General features: G+C 45.1%; 1 pseudogene; it reads right to left on the reverse strand.

Annotated features, from left to right (window-relative positions):
* Positions 1–18,631: 18,631 nt before the first annotated feature.
* Positions 18,632–19,570, reverse strand: LOC142292645 (KRAB-A domain-containing protein 2-like; annotated as a pseudogene).
* Between the last annotated feature and the right edge of the window lie 2,949 nt (positions 19,571–22,519).

Genomic DNA, 22,519 nt, shown 5'->3' on the forward strand with positions numbered 1-22,519 from the left:
TCATTCAAGTGGCGGTTCAAAAGAGGACGCTAGTTATGCCACTCATGACGTGTCACTCTGCTTTTGTCTCCAGGAGGTGCATTGTGGTCCACCCTGGTTTGGGACGGACCCAGGTTATAAAAGGGGCTGGAGCCAAGAAGAAGGTGCCCAGTCTTCTATTATGCTCCGAAAGAGCACACCTCCATGTGTTGAACCCATTGCGGCTTTAGGCCAGAGGTAGGCAGGGATAGGTCATCGATGCAGGCCGCCACCACAGTTGGAAACGCAGAACGTTTAAGAACAGCTCCTCTCCTACCAGTCCTGCTAGTGCAGCCCAGTGGCATAAACAGGCCTGCTGCTGCTGATGCGCCTGCTGTCCACAGGTGTGTCCTCTACGCACACGGACTGCGTAACCAATGGCCCCTGTGTTGTTAACAGGGAGTTCCGGGGCTGGGTGGTCGTGTGGACCCTGTCACGCTAACAGGGCTCCAAGTCTCCAGATCCGAGTTGCGTCTAACTCGGTTCAGGCTACTATTTGTTTGAGAGTCAACCTGCTCTGTATCCTCCACCTAACCTTCCAGTTGCCAACCTCTCCTTTTCCATCTATGAGCACGGTGGACACCGAATGGCGATTGGGATATCTACCTTTCTCTTTCTTTTCTTCTTAATATTTTTGATATAGCGGTAACATAGTATGTACCACCTTATCCAAATCTGCCAGTCCCACCATACCAGGTGTTGTTTCTTCAGCAAATGTTAATGTTGCTTAACCACCAAACCCACGGACACAAACTTTTTTACCCTTTCCAACACACCTGTTCCCCTTTCCACCAGCATCTGTCCTTTTTCAACTCAGTTTGTATATGACCAAAAATGCAACTCTGCAGAGACACCGTACTCAATGCCGTCTCAGCACAGCAGCCAGCCCTCGGTCCCTCAGATGTGGACAAGTAAGACCATTTCCTCCTATCGATGAAAAAGCGTTGCGATTCACTCTGTGCACCACTGGTGTTTAGTGGAAAAGCAGATGTAAGATTGCGTAACACCTTCTGCTGATACTCCTGCATACGTGCGTCCCTTTCTATGGCAGGAGTTATTTCGCAAAATTTTGTGTTGTACCGGGGATCTAACAGTGTGGCAACCCAGTAGTCAGTATGACTTGTAATTCGTATAATCCGAGGGTCATGTTGTAGGTAGTGCAGCAAGAAGGCGCTCATGTGTCTTGAGCATCCAGGAGGACAAAGTCCTTGGTGTCTTGGTGGCGGAGAGGCGAGAATCGTGCCTCCTTCCTCTGCCCTCTCCCCACAACCTCGCACAACCAAAATGTGAGCAAGCTCTCACTAATCTGCTGAGTCTTCCATGCCCATCGCCAGTTCGTCCTCCATTTTCTTCCTGGGCTCCTGCACCTTCCTCAACTGTTTTGTTGATACTATGCTCTCTTGATAATCCCTCTCCCCCACCGTACCATGACTGCCGACAAGGTGCCGCTGAACGTCTGGACCTTGTAGATCTTGTTATCCCTTCCGCATATGACTCCTCCAGTACTTCCTCCCTTCCTCTTGGACCAACACCTGACTCCGAATAATACTTACAGTGTGTTCCATCATGTAGATGACCAAAATTGTCACGCTGAGAATGTCATCGCCAGTGTTAAACATCTGCATCGACATTTGTAAACTGTGTAGAAGGGTGCATATGTCCTTGATCTGACACCACTCCAGCAGCCTGATCTGCATCACCTCTGGATCAAGTTAGCCCAGGGTATACGTCATAATAACGTATTTCAGCTGGGCTCTGCGGTGCTGCCACAGACGCTGCAACATGTGCAGATTAAAATTCCTGCATGTCGGAACATCGCATTTCTGACGTTTAACCGCCAGACCTTAAGACTTCAGGAGTGATGAAAGTTGTTGAGCTGCTGGGTGCGAACGATGGAAGTGAGCACATAGCGAGCGTGCCCGCTGTACAAAGCCATGTAGGCCAGGATGTTGTTTTAAAAATTGCTGGAGAACCAGATTAAACACGTGAGCCATACAAGTCACGTGTGTCACATGGGCCTGACGAAGGCACGCTGCCATGTTTGCATCATTGCCGCACACAGCTGTTAAGTCACCACCGTAGTCCGCTACGTCAATTTGTACTCCTGTCGCACGGTGACAACGTGTTCCTTTCGTGCGTAGTGCTGATGATGGGAGAGGAGTCGACGCCAGTGGTGCAGGTGGACACAGGTTATGCTCACCCACTGGGATGCGTTACCTTTACAGATGCAGAACCACAGGCTGAATGCAGGTGGTGGGTATCTCACAGATGAAGTACCATCATTCAGCTACAACCAATGGGAAGACACAACACCCTTTTTTAGGCCCCTCCTGTCTGAAGACCACTGCCAGACATAGCTATGAACCTCTAGTTACTGTTACCCCCAGTTTAGTTTTATGAGTTTGTGTGCTTGTTACCTGACTACTTTTCCTGCTTACTGTTTAGGTACCTCGTTGGCCGATTTGCATTTCACCTCTGCTTGTTTTCTGATTAAGTCCTGTCCCTCCTATTATGTTCCTCTTCCTCAATTAATGTTTTGACCCTGCATGACTACTATTCTCTGGAACTGCAGCCTTCCACAGGTATTGATCAACTTGGGCCCTGTGTCATTCAACATCACTGTATAGCGATTAAAGGGTTTCAGGGTTCTGGGGGTCCAGCTTGGTGAGTGGGTTCCCTCTAGCCTATCCTTTACAGCCCGTCTGAGTGTGTCAATCCAGGCAGGCGTTACACCGTGCCCTTGACAGAAGGACATGTTGGCCGGGATAGTGTTTTAAAAATTGCTGGAGATTCAGATTCAACACGTGAGCCATACAAGGCACGTGTGTCACATTGCCCTGAAGAAGGGCCGCAGACTGTTTAGCATCACTGTCGCACCCGGCATTCCCTGGCTGCTGGTTGAGTGGAGACAACCATTGATGATACTCGGTCTCACTCTACAGAGCTAACCGTCCACAATTCCTCAGTGGTGTCTCACATTTCCCCTACATTTCAAAGTAAACATTTGACCGCCTGATGGCCTTGAGCTCTGCTGCCAGCATAGTAAGGAGGTGTGTGGGATTCCTTGGGCGCAGTTACAAGGAAGGGTGACCTGACCACACAGGGTTTGGGCTGAGGTGCAGGAACAACATGGGGTTGATGAGGCAGAAGCAGTGGAGGAACTTGTACATACAGAGGAAGGATTTAAACACACAACTCGTGGGGACGGAAAGACTTGTACAGCAGACACTTCTCCATCTATCACCATAGTTACCCAGTGCCCAGTCAGCGACATGTAACGCCCCTGTCCATGCTTACTGTTCCAAGTATCTGTGGGGAAATGTACCCTGTCACACAGAGTTTCTCAAAGAAGCGGTGATATTTGGTTTGACATGCTTTTGTTGCGCGAGCACGCCTTTGTTGGAGAAGGAGTGGCGCCTGGGCATCGGCTCTTGGGGCACTGCGATGGGCATAAAGTCTCGAAAATCCTCGGTTAAAAAGTTTGGAAAGGCAGCATTTTGGTAGCCAACATTTTGCAGATGCAGAAAGTCAACCTCTAAGCCATGTCATGCCCTTCTAAAAGCATGTAAAACACAGAAAGGGGACTCCAACCACAGTCTCCCTCGTTTCCACTAATTGGGCCACACACATCCCACTTGACTGGCATCAGTTGACCCCCCTTTTGAAAAAGAAAAAGATGCTTTGCATGAAGCACTCTCAAAAATACGCGTGCCTTTGGCCTCCCCTGGCTGACCCAGGGGAAGAAAAGTCCTCTGAGAGCCATGACTTGTTCATCTTGGTTCTTTTTTCAAAAGCGAGGGGACTCCAACTACAGTCTCCCTCGTTTCAACTAATTGGGCCACACACACCCCACTTGACTGGCATCAGTTGACCCCCCTTTTGAAAAAGAAAAAGATGCTTTGCATGAAGCACTCTCAAAAATACGCGTGCCTTTGGCCTCCCCTGGCTGACCCAGGGGAAGAAAAGTCCTCTGAGAGCCATGACTTGTTCATCTTGGTTCTTTTTTCAAAAGCGAGGGGACTCCAACCACAGTCTCCCTCGTTTCCACTAATTGGGCCACACACATCCCACTTGACTGGCATCAGTTGACCCCCCTTTTGAAAAAGAAAAAGATGCTTTGCATGAAGCACTCTCAAAAATACGCCTGCCTTTGGCCTCCCCTGGCTGACCCAGGGGAAGAAAAGTCCTCTGAGAGCCATGACTTGTTCATCTTGGTTCTTTTTTCAAAAGCGAGGGGACTCCAACCACAGTCTTCCTCGTTTCCACTAATTGGGCCACACACACCCCACTTGACTGGCATCAGTTGACGCCCCTTTTGAAAAAGAAAAAGATGCTTTACATGAAGCACTCTCAAAAATACGCGTGCCTTTGGCCTCCCCTGGCTGAGCCAGGGGAAGAAAAGTCCTCTGAGAGCCATGTCCACATTGTCAGTGGACAGACACGTGTGCTTATCTGCCAGCAGACCCCCAGCAGCACTGAAGACAGGTTCCGAGAGAACGCTGGCTGCAGGACACGACAAGATCCCCAAGGCGTACGTGGCAAGCTCAGGCAATTTATCCAGATTGGAAGCCTAAAATGAGCAGGGCTTAAGTTGCACAGTAATGGCATCGGTGTTTCCTTGCATATACTCATATATCTGTGTCTCCTCCTCTTTTTCCTTGTCCAGCTCTTTTGTTTTCGCATGAGTATATGTCCTTGTCACTTTCCCATGTGTTTGTGTTCTGTTATGAGTTGTTTGTCACCTTTTGGACACCTTTGAGGGTGTTTTCTAGGTGTTTTTATGTGTTTGTGATTGCCTGCCATTGTTTCCTATGCGGTTCGAGTTCGGTTCGTCGAACGTTCGCCGAACCGAACTCGAACGAGACGCCCGTTCGGCGAACCGAACTCGAGCCGAACCGCGACCGGTTCGCTCATCTCTAGTGGGGAGGATGTATGAATGCTACATCCTGGACAGCTGATTGTGAAGGACGTAGCAAAGGGGACATGGCAGTGTTTGACCCACAGACACAAATTTGGTACCCTGGTGATATGCCCACCCACTGGGGTGCTTGGCTGCCATGTGGTTCCGCATACTGGTCGTGCTCAGGTTGCCTTTGCCCTGACCTCTGCTCAAGTTAATATAGCAGATTACAATGTTTTTCTGAAGGACTTTCAAAAAAAATTCCTGACAGCGGCTGAACGCCCTCTTGCCCTGACTTGGGCCACAGTGTCGGGGCTATTGGGAACAGTTCACCCAGTTCTCACTCTGGGCAAACCACTACCCCTTGGTGCCTGTGTTGGTGCTACATATCCATCTTCCTCTGTGCTGCTGTGCTGGCTATGCATGTCAACGGTCCAGGTCGGATCAGTGGGCTCATCATCATCAACTCATCCTCCTTCCCACTTGAGATTGTAGGCTAACCTGATGGCAACTGTGTCTCATCATCATCAGCCTCCATCTCTGGAAACAATAAATCAAGTTCCTCAAAGTGGCTTTCTTCTGGCCATAGGTCCTCAAATACTTTGCCATCAACGCATGCCACCTCCTCACGTCCCTCTTCAGTGCTGCATGGCGAGAGGCCAGAGCCAACCAAAGGATGTGTACAAAACAGATCCTCAGAATGGCCATGCTTGGGGTCATATGTCTCCTGTGACTGATGTTTGGGGGAGGAAGGAGGACCAGGTTGAGAACTGGAAGGCCCGGCCTTCTATGTATACACACTAGGCTGTGTGGTCGTGGAAGATTGGTTGCTGCTTGACAAATGCAAAGAGGACTTGTCTGCCATCCAAGACAGAATCTGCTCTCGCTCTTCTGGCTTCCACACGTTTATGTTCCAGACTGAGAAATTTGGCAAGGAACATAGTGGATGCATCAAGCTTCATCTAACCTGACACAGACTCAGTTCCTTGTCGCCCAGCACTGACAACACCACGCTCACATCCACGTCCCTGTCCCTTAACAACTATCTTTTTTTTTTTGTCATTTTGGGTTTTGCTGACATATTTTCAGATGTTGATATCCCAAGCAAAGCAAACTTTGACCACAAAAATATTGTGGAGAAAGTACAAGTGAGTACTTTGTACCAGGCAGCACAAAATGATAGAGTTCTGCTTTTGTATTTGCAAAAGCCACTAGCAACGTATTAATGTGGCTGATGTGGATGGACGACACAAGTTAGGCTGTGAAGCCCTAAATATTGTGGAAACAGGAATGGTACTTTACTGTATCAGGCAGCAGTAGGTGCTAGAGTACTGCTTTGTAACTATTTGCAAAAGCGACTAGCAACATATGAATGTGGTGATGTTGACAGACGGCACAAATCAGGCTATGAACTCCTAAATATTGTGGAAACAGGAACGATACTTTACTGTATTAGGCAGCAGTAAACGCTAGAGTACTGTTTGTAAATATTTTCAAAAGCCACTAGCTACGTATTAATGTGGTTGATGTGGGCGGATGGCACAAGTCAGGCTGTGAACCCCTAAATATTGTGGAAACAGGAACGGTGTGTTTAATGTATCAGCCAGCACTGAATGGTAGAGTGCTGCTTTGTAACTATTTGCAAAAGTCAGTAGCAACGTATTAATGTGGCTGATGTGGACAAACTGCACAAGTAAGGCTGTGAACCCCTTCATATTGTGGAAACGGGTCCCGGTTCCCTACCTGGTCCACAATCTCTCCTTCCTTGCTGTAAATTTGTTCAGTGCTATCAGCTCTTAAAAGAGCTTTGGTGTTCTGGTTTCTAGATGGTACTATGGAGGTAGTGACACACACTGCTTCTAACAAAGTCCCTGCTCGGAAATGTGTCCCTCCGTATGCTACACTGACCTACACTGCAGGTAGGCCTTTTTGTATTATTAAGAGGCCTACACTCTCCCTAGCAGCTGCTGGCTCTATCCCTACACTGATACAGACGCAATGTGCACAAAATGGCAGCTGAAGGCTTTTATAGACCCTATGACACTGTGAGGCCAGCCAATCACAGTAATGCCATAACCATTATTACTGGGATTGGTTAAAAAGCCCAACATGTTTAGTGGCTGCAAATCAGCTGCCTAACATGCTGGGCGGGACATCCAAATATAGAGGCGAATACACTATTACTCGCTATATATAACGAATACCCCGCATACCGTACAATTCTGCGAATAGCGACGAATACATTCACTCATCACTAAATGTCACCAGTGTCACTTTCTGTGGTAATAAATGTGGACTTCTTCAACATTTCCAAGTGACTTTGAGACTTTTTGTGACACATTATACTTTATTTTACTGGTAAATTCAGGTGAATATGTTGTGCATTTTTTAAGAAAATATTTGAAATGTAACAAATTGTAGAAAAAAATGGCAATTTTCAAGATTTGGTGGATATTTAAACCCTTAAATTAGTCATACCACACAACACAGTAATTAACCAACTTTCCACATATGTCTAGTTTATGACAGAATATTTTTTAAGCGTTTTCTATTTTGTTAGGATGTTAGAAAGATTAAAATTTAGGAGCAATTTTTCATTTTTTCAATGAAATTTACAAGTTGTATTTTTTAAGTGACTTTCAGGGGCCTACATGTTGGAAATCCTCCAAAAGTTATACTATTTTAAAAACTGCACCCCTCCAATTATTCAAAACTGCAATCAGATAATTTGGTAATCCAGATAATTATAATAATTTATAGAAAGTAGCATGAAAAAATTATTTCTTCATTTTTTCCATTAAATATTGTTTTAGTCCAATAATTGTCATTTTCACAAGCGGCGGTTACCAACTTCTCAAAAACATGACAATATCATATTTGTGGTCCAAAACTGCCTTTTGGGAATATGGCAGTGCCTGGAGTGGAAGATTAATCATTTTCGGCACACAAATTTGGCTGGAAGAGATTGTGGATGCCATGTCACATTGCCAGAGTCTAAGTTGAAAAAAAAGAAACCCCCCACAAGTGACCTAATTTTGGATATTAGACCCCTCAAGGAATTCATTTAAGTGTATAATGAACATTTTGAAGTCACAGTTGCTTCACAGCACTTTATAACCTTGAGACGTGAAAACAAAAAGTTACATTTTTTCCCGTAAAATGTAGCTTTTGCCCAAAATGTATCATTTTTTCAAGGTTTTATAGGAATAATGAGCGCAACAATTTGTTAAGCAATTTTCAGCGGGGCTCAGAAGGGAAGGGGTGTTGTTAGAATAGTTTGTGGGTAGAGATGAGTAAACCCATGAAAGTTCGGTTGGGTGGGTTCATCCGGACTTTAGATAAAGATTGGTTTGGGACTCGGACTTGACCTGAACCCCAATGGAAGTCACTAATTGTCAAGGGCGGGTGAGTGGGGTTTTTCCAATTTTTTTTTGTACACACTACATCCAATCGCGCTGTTGTTACCTCCAGTGCGAGCCATTCAAACACTGCAGGCGACTCGCATTGAGCTTACCAGAGCAAAGTGATGCTCATGCGAGTGGATTGCATATGTAAAGCACCCAAACTCTGTTTTTTTTTAAACCCTGTGTTTGGTATGAACACCGAACCTCGCATTTGCTCATCTATAGTTGTAACCTGTGCTGGCACCTATACACTTATGCTTCTGCTGCTCTCAATTTTTATACATACTGTGATTTTATATATATATATATATATATATATATATATATATATATATATATATATACACACACACACACACAAATATATACGCTCACCATTTATTATTGTAAACGTCCATGGATTTTCTCATATCTAGTTGCAACTCACTGACCAGTGGTAATTATAAAATTAGCAACAAAAGGAAGTATTTTAGCTGACCTGTTAGACCCTCCTTATTATAGAGCCGAACAAGTCACTGTACCCAGAAGCTATTAGAAGTCATTGGGTTCCCATAACAACTATTGGGACATGCAATTGCAGGATGCTGATGAGGTGAAAGGGGTAATCATCTCCCTCTGTTAACCATGTAGATGCTGTTATAGTGATTTATAGTGACAGCTGGAGGATTAAACATCCGCGATGAGTGCTAAAACCAATCGTGGCTGATGCAGCAGGGTGTCAGTTGTAATATACTGTGACTCCCACTATATAGGCGGTAACTATTTACTTGAAGGGAATCTGTCAGATGATTTTTGCTACCTCATCATGAGCATCATGATGTAGGCAAAAAGACCCTGAATCCAACAATGTATTTCTTAGTTTACTGAGTGCAGTGGCTCTGACACAATAAGAGCTTTTAGATTTAGCATGCAGCAGAGCTGACAAAGCTAACCCTGCCCACATTACAGCTCTGTACATGCAATGTCATTAGACTGTAAGCTACATATTACAGGAGGAGGCATCAGACTATCAGGCTTGATGTTGTTGAAGTGGACCGAGCAATGATAATCTCCTGGTGCTAAAACAATCATTGAAAGTAAACAACAGCTCAGAGCTTAATAAGAGATGCATCGCTGAACTCTCTACCTTAATCCCTACAGATTGCTGTCTGCAGATTACATAGGAAAAAACAGCAGCCAGATTCCCTTTAATCTTCCATGCTATAATAAAGCGGTGCTGAGGATTAATGCCCCTCAATGACTGCTATAAAAATGCATATCGGCGGTCTTTAAGGGGTTATTATTTCTTTTCCCAATAACCTAATTTTCATTCATTTTATGTTTTTGTTAGCCTTTAAAGTGATTGAACTTCATTTGTGCTATGATAAGTGAAATATAAATAAAAGCAGTAATATGACGTAGCATCAAGTTAACATCTATATTTGATGTCTATACAGTATATGATTGTTCCCTTATAAGATGCAAATATTGTTCTCCAGTTCTAATTCAAGATTTTGAAGTATTTTATTATTGTTATTAATAATACTACGTTTTGCAGTTGAGCTGCTATTTGTCAGTCCTACATAAATCACTTGTGGAAGCGTAATAAAATGTTCTATTTGTTCTTTTACAGGCAGCTTTATTGCTTTGTTGACCTTAGTTTTTTCTAACATTGACTTTCTTTTACTTTATTGATAGCTTAAATAAAACTCTTTCTTACTTAGTAGATTCAGTTGAAACCAAAAGTTTATATACACTATCTAAAAAGACACATATGCATGTTTTTCTCACTATCTGACATGAAATCAGACTAAAGCGGGCTTTGCACGTTGCGACATTGCAAGTCGATGCTGCGATGTCGCACGCGATAGTCCCCGCCCCTGTCGCAGGTACGATATCTTGTGATAGCTGGCATAGCGATAAGTATCGCTACGCCAGCTTCACATGCACTCACCTGCCCTGCGACCGTCGCTCTGGCCGGCGACGCGCCTCCTTCCTAAGGGGGCGGGTCGTGCGGCTTCACAGCGACGTCACACGACAGGCGGCCAATGGCGGCGGAGGGGCGGAGATGAGCAGGATGTAAACATCCCGCCCACCTCCTTCCTTCCGTATAGCCGCTGGCGGCAGGTAAGGAGATGTTCCTCGTTCCTGCGGCTTCACACACAGCAATGTGTGCTGCCGCAGGAACGAGGAACTACATCGTACCTGTCGCTGCACCGGCATTATGGAAATGTAGGAGCCTGCACCGATGATACGATAACGACGCTTTTGCGCTCGTTCATCGTATCATCTAGGATTTACACACTACGACATCGCAGGTGACGCCGGAAGTGCGTCACTTTCGATTTGACCCCACTGACATCGCACCTGCGATGTCGTAGTGTGCAAAGCCGCCCTAAGGCCTGTTTCACACGTCAGTGATTCTGGTACGTTTGTGCTTTTTTTTAAACGTACCAGAATCACTGACATACGCAGACCCATTATAATCAATGGGTCTGCTCACACATCAGTGATTTTTCACTGAACGTGTCTCCGTGCGGCGTACCCGCGTGTCCCTGATTGCTGCACAGAGACATGTCCATTTTTTTCTGGCATCACTGATGTCCCACGGACCACGCAGTGGTGTGATCCGTGAAACACGTGCCAGAAAAAAATGTGCATATAAAATAAAAATCATTTTTACTCACCCGGCTCCAGCGATGTCCTCTGCAGCCCATGCAGCTTGCTGCTTCTGAGCCGGCTCATTACTGTCGTGCATATTCATGAATGCACGACACAGCCGACCCGGAAGCAGCTGCTGCGGAGGTCAGCGCCGGCCGGATGCTGCACTGCAGGAGCGTTCAGCGCCATAGAGAGCGGGAGCGGGCACAGGTGAGTTAATCTCTATGTGCAATCAAGGACCACAGAGAACGGAGCCCGGATTGCACTTAGACAACCCACATGTGCCTTGAATTACGGCACACGGAGGGACATGTACGTGTTTTACACGTCAGTGAAGAACGTCTGTGTTTTTCACTGACGTGTGAAACGGGCCTAAACCTTACTCGTTTTATGTCAATTATTTTTATTTGCCAAATGCCAGAATAATGAGAGAGAGAGATAATGTTTTAAGGCATTTTTATTACTTTCTGCAAAATCAGTTGTTTACATACACTATGCCTTTATACAATATGGGACAACCCATATGATGATGTCATGTCTTTGGAAGCTTCTGATAGGTTCATTGGCAATATCTGAGTTCATTGTACACCCCTGTGGATGTATTTTAATTCACACCTCAAACACACTGCTTCTTTGTCATCATGAGAAAGTTAAAAGAAATCAGCCAAGAAAGGGAATTGTAGACTTGCACAAGCTACCTGAAGGTTCCTCGTTTATCTGTACAAACAATTATATAGTGGGGTTATTTCCCCCACTGTATAATTGTTTGTACAGATGAACGAGGAACCTTCAGGTAGCTTGTGCAAGTCTACAATATTTGATTCCTTGCTGATTTTGTAAGTTTGCCCACTGACAAAAACATGAACTATCTGTAATTTTAAGGGTAGGTTAATTTTAACAGTGAGAGATAGAATATCCATAATAAAACCAGAAAATAACATTGTATAAATAGTATAAATTATATTAATTTATTTGCATTTTGCAGAGAGAAATAAGTATTTGATCACTCTGGCAAACAAGGCTTAATACGTTTTTTGTAGCTGATGATGAGGTTTGCGCACATTTCAGGAGGAATTTTGGTTCACTCCTCTTTGCAGATCATCTCTAAATCATTAAGGTTTTGATGCTGTCGCTTGGCAACTCGGAGCTTCAGCTCCCTCCATAAGTATTCTATGGGATTAAGGTCTGGAGACTGGCTAGGCCACTTCATGACCTTAATGTGCTTCTTTTTGAGCCACTCCTTTGTTGCCGTGGCTGTATGTTTTGGGTCATTTTCATGCTGGAAGATCAAGCCACCACCTATTATTGTTACGCCCCCCCCCCCCGGAGTCCTCTCCAGTGACTTCTACTTCAATCACCAGGCGACGCCGTGTTCCTGCCGTGGATAGTGCTGGTGATAGGAGAAGAGTCGATGCCAGCAGCGCTGGTGGGCGCAGGCTTCACTCATCCACTTGGCTGGGTTTCCTTGGGATCTGCAGTACCACTGGCTGACTGTAGGTGGCATGTGTTTTCCAGTTGAAGTTACCATCATTCGGCTACAACCAATGGGAAGACACCACACCCTTCTTATTTCCCCTCCTGTCTGCTGACCACTGCCAGAGATAGTTCTGTATTCCTGGTTCCTGTTCCGCCCTGTTCTGTTTAGTGATTCTGGTGTTCTAACTTCTGCTTCTTTCCTGACTACCCTCCTGCCTGCTGTTTATGTACCTCGCTGCCGATCCGGATTTGACCTCTGCTTTGTTTTCTGATTATGTCCTCGCCTGCCGATTCTGTCCCTGTTTTGCATTTCCCGGTTCAACCCTGCCTGACTACTACTCTCATTGGACTGCAGCCTTCCACAGGCAGTGATCACTTTGGGCCCTGTGTAATTCCAAATCCCTGTATAGGGGTTAAAGGATTTCAGGGTTCTAGGGCTCCTGCTTGGTGAGTGGCTTCTCTCTAGCCTGTCCATTAAAGCCAGTCTGAGTCTCTGGATCCAGGCAGGCATTATAATTATTAATGTCCTGGCGGAAGGAAGGAGGTTGTCACTCAGGATTTTATGGTACATGACTCCATCCATTGTCCATTGAAGTAGTCCTGTGCCCTTATCAGAGAAACAACCCCAAAACATGTTTCCACCTCCATGCTTGACAGTGGGGACGGTGTTCTTTGGGTAATAGGCAGCATTTCTCTTCCTCCAAACATGCAAGTTGAGTTAGGATACTTTCACACTTGCGTTCAGCGGAGTCCGTCACTATGGAGAATAGCGCAGTTCGTTAACGCACTGCGCTATTCTCCATAGACTTGTATGGACAACGCACAGTAACGCAAGTGTCTGCGTTGCATCCGCTGGACGACGCAGCGTCGTCATTTTGACGCTGCGTCGGGCGGATGCAACGCAGCATGTAATGTTTTTTTGAGCAGCACAATCCATAGGATTTCACTGCGCATGCTCTTTTTTTTTTTTCTTTTAAATCACAACCTTTATTTTGTCTCTCGGTGGCCGAACGTTCAGCTGAGCGCCCGCCGGCAAGTGACAGCGCTCAGCTCATGCCTGGTCGCCGGCAAGTGACAGCGCTCAGCTGAGCGCCCGCCCGTCGGCATGCCCGGCCGCCGGCAAGTGACAGCGCTCAGCTGAGCGACCGGCTGCCGGCTATTGAGAGCGATCAGCTGATCGTTCACAATAGTCTGCTGCCGGTAAAACTGTAAAGAAGAAAGAAGAAAAAGAAAAAAAAAAGCTTTCCGTTGTTTTGTATGATCCGTAGCAACTATATGCAACGCATCAGTTGCATCTGTCACACAATGCAATGCTACGGAAGCCGTCCAACGTAAGTGTGAAAGTAGCCTTAATGCTCAATTTTTGTCTGTGCTGTGGCACCTTCTCCCAATCATTCTCAGAATCATCCAGGTCCATTGGCAATCTTCAGACAGGCCTGCACATGTGCCTTCTTGAGCAGTGGGACTTTGCAGGCACTTTAGGATTTTAATCCATTATAGCGTAAAGTGTTACCAATGGTTTTCTTGACGACAGTCATCCCAGCTGCCTTGAGATCATTAACAAGTTCCACCTGTGTAGTTTTAGGCTGATCTCTCACCTTCCTCATATTTCTAGATACCACACAAGGTGAGATTTTGTATGGAGCCCCAGATCGATGTTGATTGACAGTCATTTTGTATTGCTTCCATTTTCTTACTATTGCTCCAACAGTTGCCTCCTTCTCACCCAGCGTCGTACTTATGGTTTTGTAGCCCATTCCAGCCTTGTGCTAGTCTATAATTTTGTCTCTGACATCCTTAGAAAGCTCTTTTTTCTTGCTCATGTTGTAGAGGTTGGAATCTGACTGATTACAATAATTGAGTCTGTTGACAGGAGTCTTTTATACAGGTGACAATTTATGACAGTTGTCTTTAAAGGGAACCAAACATCAGGATTTTCGGGTATGAGTTAAAGCCAGTGCAGTACTGGCACTATCAGGCACAGGCTGTAAATACCATTTGTGGGTAGCTCGGATGTTTAGGCTGTGAAATCCAAGTTTATAAAGTTTGAAAATTCATCCACTTTTTGATTGACCTGTGCACCTCTGTGATAATATCCGGGCGGGTTATTTACATGATTCCCCCCCCCTCACCCCCACCGCCTGTTCCTCCCTCTCACTGGCTGTATATAAATTTCTCTATTCAGAAACACGGCGTCGGAGTTAGCGCCTGCGCATAGCTCTTATCTCCGGTGCCGTGTTTCTGAAGCCAGCAGTACCTAGTATTGTGCATGAGAGGGCGGTGCACTGCATTTTGGTTACATTTTGGATCCATTCTTGTCAACAAAAACGTACGTCACCAACTTTTCTTCATTCTCTCTCTCTCTATCTGTCTCTCTTCTCTTCATACTGACCGATCACTGGTGCGGCTGTCACACTGCTCCCGTGTCATCTCCTGCTTTTGAAAGTGCCGGCCGCTCATTAGCCTCATCTCATATTCACTGATTCCTCCGCCCACCAGCACCTATGATTGGTTACAGTCAGATGCGCCCCCACACTGAATGAAATCTGTCTGACTGCAACCAATCATAGCCGCCGGTGGGCGGGTCTATATCATACAGTACAATAAATAAATAAATAATTTTAAAAAACGGCTTGCGGTCCCCCTTAATTTTGATACCCAGCCAAGATAAAGCCTCACAGCTGGGGGCTGATATTCTCTGGCTTGGGAGACCCATGTTATTGGGAGTCCCCCAGACAAAAAATAGCAGCCAGCAGCCGCCCGGAATTGCCGTATCCATTAGATGCCACAGTACCAGGACTTTACCTGGCTCATCCCGAGTCCCTTGGTGTGGTGGCAATCGGGTTAATGAGTTAATGGCAGCCCATAGCTGCCACTAAGTCCTAGATTAGTCATAGCAGGCATCTATGAGACACCCTTCATCACAAATCTGCAAGTGAAATGAAATAAACACAAACACCCAAAAATCCTTTATTTGAAATAAAAGACAAAAAAAACCCCTCTTTTACCAGTTTATTAACCCCCAAACACCCCTCCAGGTCTGACATAATACACACAAGGTCCCACGATGCTTCCAGCTCTGCTACATCTGACAAAGTGTGCTGCCATAGAGCATGACTGCTCGCTGTGAGCTCCACGCAGCAACTGAAGTGAGTCGTGCTATCATTGGTGATGTCACTCAGATTAGCTGCTGCCACAGCTGGTGTCCTCCTCCTGTGACAGCAAATCATCTGAGTGACTGAAGAGAGCTGCAAGATCTGCGGTGCCGTCACTCAGGTGATTTCCGGTCACAGCTGGAGTCCTTTACTTGTGACCACAAATCAGGCCGCGAAACAGACAGAGCCGTGCAATGACAATGACAATGAACTCTGGTGAACATCTGAAGTCACAGCTGCAGGCCCCACACTACTGCCTGTATCACAGCACTGATGTCAGAGGTTCACCTGAGTTCATGACAGCACACAGAGACAGAACCACGCGAGGACAATGAACTCGGGTTTTTTAAGATGCCTTACAATTGCCTTGAATAGCATACATACCAATTTTCAGCCAATTCTGTCCACTTGGTCAGTCTGCACATGTCTCCAAACACCTTAGGTTATTTTATGGCCACCTTGTATATATACAGCTCTGGCAAAAATTAAGAGACCACTGCAAAATTGTGAGTTTTTCAGATTTTTCTCTTTTCAGGTATATTTTTGAGTAAAATGTATTTTTTTTTATTCTATTAACTATTGACAACATGTCTCTGAATTTCCAAGCAATAAATGTTGTATTTATTTTCAGAAAATAAGAAATGGTCAAAATAACAAAAAAATTGCAGTGCTTCCAGACACCCCAAATAATGCAAAGAAAACAAGTTCATAATCATTTAGAATCAATAATATTAATGTTTTAACTCAGAAACAGTTTAGAAATCAATATTTTGTGGAATAACCATAATTTTTAATTATAGCTTTCACGTGTCTTGGCATGCTTTCCACCAGTCTTTCACACTGCTTTTGGGTAACCTTATGTCAATCCTGGTGCAAAAATGTAAGCAGTTCTTCTTTGTTTGATGGCTTCTGACTATCCAGCTTCCTCTTGATTCCAGAGGTTTTCAATGTCGTTCAGGTCTGGAGATTGGGCTAGCCATGACAGGGTTTTGATGTGGTAGTCCATCATCCACACATTGAAATGACCTAGCTGTGTGACATGGTGCATTGTCCTGCTGGAAAAAACAGCCTTCAGAGTTCGAGAACATTTCCTGAGCAGAAAGAAGCAACCGTTTTTCCAGGATAACCTTGTATGTGGCTTGGTGTCTACAAACTTGCACCGACCTGATGCTTCACCCCAAAATATCAGTTTTACCATATAGTGAACACAGTGAATAAAATATCTCAAAAACAATCATGCAGTCACACTTTTTTTGCAATTTGTCCGCATTTGCAATTTTTTTTGCTGTTTTCCATTACACTATATGGTTAAAATCAAGGTTTCATTTAAAAGTGCAACTTGTTCTGCAAAAAACAATCCCTTATATGGCTATATTGACGGAAAAATAAAAAAGTTAGGGTGGCAAAAAAAAACGGAAAGCGGAAAATCTGCCAGTCGTGAAGGGGTTAAGTACCTGCGACCTACCAGCTGTATGAGAAGCTATAATGGAGTCTAAAGTTCATCTCCTTCCTCCCTGAAGAGACAATTTGCATATTTCCCAAAGCAGCATTGCAGCTATAAGACTCCTCACTGGCAGCCAGATTGGTTTGTCAGTTTCCGCAAGGAGAAAAGTTTTTCCTATAGAAAATTGATCACACATTCGCTACTTATTTCACCCTTTGAATATACAGTATATAGTCCTGTATATTCTACACTTTAACTTCTACCATGATATCCTCAGGGTTATGGCCCCTTTACTGGGGATTTTATCTGCCAGTTCAAACATTTTTTTCTTTTTTTGTACTGAGCGAGTGAACAACCTCTTTAAGTAAAAGGCTTAAGGTGCTGAGACGCGAGAAATATATCAGTGAAAACTTTGGTCACATCATGTGGATTTTAAATTTTTGTTAATCTTTTATGGACCACTAATAGAGAAGTAACACAAAGTAACACTTAAAAAAAAAGTGGATGTGCCGTCTCCCTTCACTTTTCCATATATATGTTACAGGCAATGTATGAAAACCCGGCATTCTATAGAATACCTAGGCAATGTATACAATCCCCATTGTTTTCAGGCAAGGTATGAAATATCTGCGTTGTTCTATACTTTTCCTAGACATTACATAAAATGTCTAGGTATTATAAAGAATGACAAGAACTGCTCAGGCAAAGTCTGATATAATGCCCAGATTGGAAAAGTCGTCAGTGGCAAACAGTCAAAAAACTAATGAAAGAAGTAACAAACAGTCAAAAAACTAATGAAAAAAAGAAATCCTAAATGAACAAAAGGATATCTTTAGTAACAAACAGTCAAAAACATGAAAGAAGAAATGCAAAATGAACAACAGGATATCTTTGCTGGGGAAAAAAAGGAATCAGAAGTTTCATTCCTCACTATTTGTTGCAGCATGGTAGGCTAGAATGGCATTTTGAATTGCACTTTTTTTATGCAAAGGCATTTGTTAGTTTGGCACTTAGTCTTGCACATACACTTCAAAAATCCTTGGCCACTTCCTGTGGACTGAGCAGCAGCAGCAGATTGAAGAGGTATTTTGTGTTCAGGAACATCTTGAACCTTGAGCGAGCCCTTTTGACAAACACTGAATTGTGATCTTGCATAGAGTTGGTTCAAAATTCCTCGCACCGTTCCGAGTCGGTAAAAGCCGTCTTCTGTCACATCCATAACAACTGCTAACAGATTTCGCAGATCACCGCGTCTTTTGTCTACGTCAGAGATAGGAACCTGCACAGTGTCCCCCAAAGATGCGGGAGGAAATTTTTTGTCAGTGTCCATTTTCACTTTCTTGGCCTGTACTTCTAGATTCCTTTTCAATTGTCTCTTACTTTCTAGTGCATTCTGAATGTTGGAGCAAATAGGGCACCAAATATTGACCCCATAACCTTACATTCCCTCACCGTTAGCGTTTCCACAGATTGCATGAATGTTTCGTCCGCACTTTCAGCACGTATGGGCACCGCTGCTTTCCTTTAAGCACACACAACACGTGGCAGAGAAAGAAGATTCATCACCATGCACGTCTTTCCTGTTACTTTGGTTTCATTCATCATGGATTGAATTCTCGTCAGTAGTTTCCGCAGTAACCTCTGTCTCTTCTACAGCGTCATCTGTTTCTTCCATCTGTATTGATTGGACACTTTCTATTATATTTTCCAGTTCTTCCTCTGTCTGTATACCTTGTAAAATATCTAGGGGTAGGTGAGATATTGTGAGACCCATTTTAACTTTGCAGCCAAAGAGAGCTTCGTAAGGTGTTCTTTGAATCCCAGAATGAAAGGCCCTGTTTTTCATAAGTTGGACGAACCATATTCCCTCGCTCCAGCTGTCAGTTTATTCATCTTGCATCCAAGTAGACTGCATATTTTCGATGTCTTGGTTAGCTCCTTCAACACTTCCCTGGCTTTGCGAGTGGCGCAGCTTCCCATGTACAATCTTCAGAGTGGGCCAGTATTCCTTCAGGTTGATGACCACTTTATTCGCAAATTCCCGACCGTTGTCGGACTGTAAAATCGATGGTGCACCAAGCAAAGTAAATATGTCTATCAAGTTGTAAGCTACTTCTTCCACTGTCTTTGTTTTGAGAGGCCAGAGAACCACAAACTTGGTGAGATGATCTTGGTACACCATTATAAATTTGTAGTCCTTGTCAGGGTGGGACTGAAAGTCAATTAGATCCACCTGACAGCGCAAATTGAAATAAGAAAATACCATAGGCTTCACTACAATACCTTTCTTTACACCTTTTTGTTTTTTCTGACATGGCTCAAAAAGCTGAAGTTAAAGTTCAATATCATAACGGGTAATGTTCTTGTATTTGGGTGCAAGCTCTTTCATCATTCTGTCCTGTCCACCATGGCCAATGGCCAAATGAGCGTTGTGAATTATGTCAAATAGTTCTGAATCTCTGAGGTAAAACTGGATAGCACTGATGCCTTTTTTACCAGGATAAATTAACTTAACTTTTGTTTTCCAATACATCGTAACGTTTCAGCAGCCAATAGTCCCGTGGTTCCTTCTTAGTAGTCATTTTAGCCTTTGTCACATCATTCACTAGCTTTTCATATGTGGATTCCGTCAGGAAAACACAATTTTTAGCAGCATTGGTTCGCATGTCAGTCAGTTCTTTGTCGAACCGTTGTCGCATGTCAGAATATCATGATTCTTGCTCGTACGTTGCTCTCTCTTCTTCCATCTTACACCTTCACACAACACAATATGGCACAGTTTCTGGAACGGCAGTTCACCCAAAACAGTATATGGAAGTCTGCTGCTACGTCACAGCAATTCACCCAAAACAGTAAATGGAAGTCTGCTGCTACGGCACAGCAAGCACACTACTTCATTCCAGAAAGCATACAGGGTGGTCCGTCCAAAAGTAGTAGGTGGACAGGCAGCAGATGTGTGAAACTGGCTCAGTTGCCCTTAGCAACCAATCAGATATCACTTTTCAGCCCTTAGCAACCAATCAGATTCCACGTAACATTCCTCACAGACTCTTTGGAAAATGAAAGGTGGAATCTGATTAGTTGCTAATGCTAAGGGCAGCTGAGCCAGTATCACAGATCTGCTGCTGCCTGCTCTGTCCACCTACTTTTGGATGAACCCCCCCCGTAGTATTCTACACTCCGCCTGTTTGTCATTTAGGTATTATATGGAATGACTAGGAAATGTATGAACATCTGATGTATTTCATACTTTGACGACCCATTTCTAGGTATTCTATAGAATGCCTGTTTTTACACATTGCCGGTAACATATATACTATGTTGTATGTCCACAACAAGACGGCACTAATAGATTAAAAAATAATCATTTGGAAAACATAGGATTCAATTTTCTTTTATGTTAGAGATATTGCATGGTGTGCAATAATTTCCAATCTATCACTTTTTTGTGTATTCACTTCACCTTTTACATGTGGCCACAGCAACTACTTAATTTGTGTGGCACTTGAATGTGAGCACTATATTTGTTGCTTTGTAACTTTCTTAGTTATGTTTTTGACATGTTTGATAAATGGATATGAGGACAATCCGTGAATAGTTACATTAATTTTGAATATGTAAGTGTAATCTAACACACTCTGCAACACATTATGGATACGATTCATTAAAAAGCTTTTACTCCAGAAAACTGGTGTAAATTATATAACGGGAGGGCATATCAAGTTTCAGACTGAGAAGGTGACATTTTAAATTGGACTATTACACTTGCTCTTGAGACTTGGTTATTGCTTGCTCCTCCGATCAGATCACAAGGTGGGGATATTCTTGTTTTTAAGATTAACAGAAAGCTTTATTTCAACCACCTTTTCTAAAACCTTAAGGCTGCTTTACACACAGCGACATCGCTAGCGATGTCACTAGCGATAGCACCCGCCCCCATCATGCGTGCCTCACGGGCAAATCGCTGCCCGTGGCGAACAATATCGCACGTACGCGTCACACGAACTCACCTTCCTAACGACGTCGCTGTGGCCGGCGAACAACCTCTTTTTTGTGTCACAAGGACGTCACACAGCAGGCCACCAATAGAAGTGGAGGGACGGAGAGCAGCGGCATGAACGTCACTCCCACCTCGTCGCCGGAGGACGCAGGAATGCTGTTGTTCGTCGTTCCTGGGGTGTCACACGTAGTGATGTGTGCTGCCTCAGGAACGACGAACAACCTGCGTCCAGAACAAGCAACTCTACCGCCTCGCGCTCGGCCGCAGCCGAGCCTCTCGGATCCGGGCTCGTTGGTGGGTGGCTCGAGCGCCTCCGGACCCGGGGTCACTTCGCTCTGAAAGGGGATGCTGGCGCTTTCGGTGGGGGTTAGGTAGGTGCACTGCCGGAGTCGCGCTTGAGTTCGTGATGCCACCCATGGGATGTGGTGAAGGTAGACAGGGCAGTTTCAGGGCACCCGGGGGAGATGGTAGTGCAACCAGATGGTAACCCCTCCATGGGCAGGGATGATGGCCCCCGGGACCTGTTGGGGATAGCTGGGCGGTGCAGGGCGATGTGCGCAGCCGGAGGGCACTGTTGTACTCCCTGTTATTGACACACACAAGTCACTGGTAAACCAAGTTGATGGTGGTCGGTGCCCGCAGACAGCTGCGGTCGGGTCCCCCACCCGGATGGTGGTTTCTGCCTTTCTCCTGCACCTTGTTGTGTAGATGTAGACTGCCTGCGCTTCAGCGACGGGAGTCCGCTCCTCGGCTGTGTGTATGTCGGGAAAGCCCGTTTGCCCGCAGACGCTGGCTCGTGGGATCTCTCTGCCTGTGCGGTGGCTTTCTATCCCCCTCGGTGGGCTGTTGTCTTCAGTCGGGACTTGGGTGGGAAAGGACCTATAGTCCAGACTGCAATCAGTTAATTAACTCAGTCCAGTGGATTCTGGACCTCGTTTCAGGGTCTGAGTACCCCCCCTGTGTGCTCCGGTTTCCGAGTCGGTTCCCCGGGTCGGTACCGGCGGGCCACTACCCTGTCCCGGTCCAACACGGTTCCACCGAGCCGTCTTCCCGGCTCCTGCAAGCTGAGGTCACCGCTTGCCTCCTAGCCAAGGTGTTCGGGCTTCGACCCTCACACCTGTCAGTCTATCACCGGCCTGCCTCACAGGCCTCACCTCCTCCACTCCTCAACTCTACAACTGATCTGCTCACAACTCTGTTTTTCCTGCCTCAGGCCCTCTGACCTCCTCGGTGGGCGTTGCCAACTGCCTGGCTCCGCCCCTTGGTGTGTTCATCAAGCACTGAGGAAGGTGACTAGGGTTTTTGTGGTTGGCTGATGACTCCTTTTTAGGGGACAGGTGTAGTGAGGGGGACTACCTGTGACTACCTGGCTAGTCCAGGGCGTCACACAACGATATTTGGAAAATGAACGACGTGTCAACAATCAACGATTTTGTGAGTATTTGGGATCATTAGCGGTCCCTCATATGTGTCACACGCAAC

This window comes from Anomaloglossus baeobatrachus, chromosome 1 (genome assembly GCF_048569485.1).
Source record: "Anomaloglossus baeobatrachus isolate aAnoBae1 chromosome 1, aAnoBae1.hap1, whole genome shotgun sequence".
NCBI classification, from domain to species: domain Eukaryota; kingdom Metazoa; phylum Chordata; class Amphibia; order Anura; family Aromobatidae; genus Anomaloglossus; species Anomaloglossus baeobatrachus.